The following is a 3,649-nucleotide window of genomic DNA, read 5'->3' on the forward strand; positions in this document are numbered from 1 at the left end:
TGGGTGGAGTTCTTTGCGGATTTCGATTTCAGAATAGAGTACATCCCAGGCGACAACAATGTCATAGCAGATGCGCTCTCCAGGAAACCGCAGTATCTCGAGGCAGCGGCACTGGTGGCAGCCAAGCACATTTTTGCACCGCAGGCGTGGGCGTGCGCTTCAGCCGCCGTGGACCTTGAGGCGGTGCGTCGCGCGTTGCAGGCGGATCCGTTCGCACAGTCCAAGATGGAAGAGGTGCGGAGGGGCACAGCGAAGGACGACGAGTTCCAGATACGCGACGGCCTGCTGACCCGTAAAGGTGCTCTCTACGTTCCGGGAGACGATCTCCGCGCGAAGGTTCTGCAGCAGTTGCACGACGCACCCAGCGCTGGCCACTTCGGCAAGGAAAAGACGATGGAATTAGTGGCCAGAGACTTTTGGTGGACCCAGATGCGAGGGGAGGTCGCGGAGTACGTCGCCAGGTGTGACACGTGCCAAAGGTCCAAGCCAGTGCACCAGAAGCCAGCGGGACTGCTGGAACCGCTGGAAACGCCACTGCAACCGTGGGAGAGGGTGGCGCTGGACTTTGTCACTGATCTGCCCAGTTCGCGAGGCAAGACGGCGGTGCTTGTGGTTGTAGACCTGTTCACCAAGATGGCGCATTTCATTCCTTGCGCGAAGGTGGCGACAGCGGAGCAGACAGCCAAACTGTTCATCGACCACGTGTTCAAGGTGCATGGGTTGCCACGGTCCATTCTGTCCGACAGGGGGCACCAGTTTGTGTCCAGTTTCTGGCGGAAGCTCCTAGGGATCCTGCACGTCAAAATCAACCTGTCGTCGGCGAGACATCCGCAGACCAACGGCCAAGCAGAGAGGGTCAACGCGATCATGCAGCAGTACCTGAGATGTTACGCCAATCAGCGACCCGCAGCTTGGGTGGATTACCTGCCGATGGCTGAGTTTGCCTACAACAACACGAAGCACGCGTCGACGGGGGTGACGCCGTTCTTCGCTAACAATGGAAGGCATCCCAGAACCTTCCCGGGGCTCGTAACGACGGGGGAGGGGGCGCCACAGGAAGCCAACCATTTCGCAGCAGAATTGCAAGAGGTGCACGACGAGCTACGGAGACACTTAGAGCTAGCTAAACAAGCCTATAAGGTGCAGGCGGACAAACACAGGAGGGAGGGGGAAGACATCCAGGTGGGAGACTGGGTATGGTTAGCAGCCCAAGCGGTGCCGGCCAAGTCGTTAGCTAAACAGAAGCTAGGACACAGGCAACTAGGGCCGTACCAAGTTGAGGCCAGGATCAATCCCGTAGCGTTTCGATTGGCCCTCCCCGAGGGTTCCAGAATGCACCCGGTCTTTCATAGGTCGATGCTCACCCCCTACAAGGCCCCACACAGATTTCAGGAGTCAGGGACGGCACCAGAACCAAGCAGGGAGTCGCCCAAGAGGGGGAGGTCACCTAAGGACGAACCAGTCAACGAGGTCACAGAGATTCTGGACTCGAGATGGGGGGAAGAGGGAGTAGAATATTTTCTCGCCAGGGAGGGCGCCCCGGCCAGCACCAACAGTTGGGTGCCGGACTACGCTTTGGACGAACCCCTCCTCAAGGACGAGTTCCATGCCCTTTTCCCACACAGGCCCATGCCAGCACAGTTTTTTGACGATTGGCTTTTTACGCCCACACTTTCCGCAAGCACCTTCTGAGGGTTCTCCTCCGCAGAGGAGACGACGCCAGAGTCGAGCCCTCCAAGGGGATCGTGTTCGGGGGTGGACACCGACCCTTCTTACTGGTGGGATGACCAACCAGAAGAGGACTGGCGCATGAGGTGGCGGGTGGGTCCTTGGCAAGCAGACCCCACCCAGGCAACAGGGGGAGGGGAGGACGTGAACATGTTGGGAGAGGACAATGGGTTCGAGTACACAAACAATGAGCTGGAAGCAGAGGAGATCGACGTCGACGACCTGTGTCCGGCAGCGACCTCCGCAACGACGGAGCCCCCGGAACCTGCGCCCGAGCAGCGGGAGGGGGGAAGGGGGGGCTTCGAGGGGGGGATGGATGTCAGGGGTTCAGAGACAGAGGCACAGGTAAGGGAGGAGACGGAGAGCGACGAGGAAGAATCCCAGGACAGTGAGGAAGAGGATGACAATGACTTGAGATCTTCCATGAGTCTCTCAAGTGAATCGGAGGATTCTTAGGAGGGGGCGCCCCTAGTCAGGACAAGGGGGGTCACAGGGGGGACCTGCCAGGAGCAGGGAAGCAGCAGGGAAACCCCGAGCGGGAGTGGGAGATCGGGGCCGGCTTCCCAGCAGGAACGAAGGGAAGAGAGGGGGGTTCCCAGTGTGACACACGGAGCGGAGCAGGAAAGAGACAGGGGAAGGAGTTCGGGGGAGAACGTCCTGCCGGAAGAGGCGGAGAGTAGTACAGGGAGTAGTGTAAGTGTCAAAAGGAAGGTCAGGGGTAGCGAGCGCGCGCCAAGTTCAAATGTGTAGGCGCGCGGAAATGGAGAGAGCCCGGAGGAGGAGCCTGGCCCCAAAGCATGAAGGAGGGGGGAACAGGCATCTGAGGAATCCGCTTCAGGAGAGAGCAGGAGGGCAGGAACCCAGGGGGGCAGAAAGACCCTGCGGAAAAGGAAAGACAGGAAGAGGTGGTCTAGCACAAGCCTCTTAAGTTGGTGTAGAGGCGGGACCGAGTCAGAGGGGACTTCAAATGTCTGACGTTAGAGACTCGGGGCTGCGCGCCTCGGTTGTGGAACCAATAATGAACTGCAATAAACATCCTTGTATATAAGACGAGCTTGGCGTTGGTCTTCTGTGAGCTGAGACCTGAGGCAGCCTCTGACAGTAAGTCCCCTCCAAAACTACGCAAATTTTTTTTTTTTTGCAAAGCTCACGAAGTTTGGCAGCCATGAGTATGGAGCAGCAGATAGCTGAGCTACGCAACGCAGTCTCCCGGCTGACCACTGAGGTAGTGGTCTCCCAGAAGAAGGGGGAAGAGGCGGAAAAGCGGTGCCAAGATCTGCAAGCCAGGTGGGATCATGCATGCCAAGTGGGTTTCCCGGGGACCAAAGCTGCTGGAGTAGCACTGGGCAGAAGAGGGGGCAACTTGGTAGCCCACTTCGATGGGAACCTGCAGCAATACCCCAGTTTTAAAGCAGACGTAGAATATGCGTTGCATTTGCTTCGCGACGACTTTAAAGATGAGGAGGCGAAGGTGGGTTTCATTGTGTCCCACTTGCATGGGGAAGCGAGGGCTTGGCTGCGCAATCTGTGGCGCGAGGATTGCCCTGCTCGAAGGGACTCTGATGAATTTATCAAGTGCATGGACGCTTGCTTTCAGTCTAGCGTGGATGTGGATGTGGCACGCCAGCAGATCCATGGTTTAAGGCAAGGCAAGGCTTCAGTACGTCAGTACCATGCTCGCTTTTTCGCCTTGCTGAATGTGCTGCGATGGGAGAAAGATTCTCTGGCTGTCAGGGACTTATTTTGGGAGGGGCTCTCTGGCCCTGTGAAAGACGAGTTGGCAAGGGGGGACAGACCTAAAACCCTGGCAGACGTGGTGCAGCGTGCACTTGCCATTGGAGTGCGCCAGGAAGAACGGCCTTGGCGCAATGAGGGGGGTAGCCAGCCTCACGCACCGTCTAGAGTGCCTCCTTTGTTTCCC

Source organism: Podarcis liolepis (genome assembly GCF_965112155.1).
Source record: "Podarcis liolepis genome assembly, chromosome: 15".
Taxonomy (NCBI): Eukaryota; Metazoa; Chordata; class Lepidosauria; order Squamata; family Lacertidae; genus Podarcis; species Podarcis liolepis.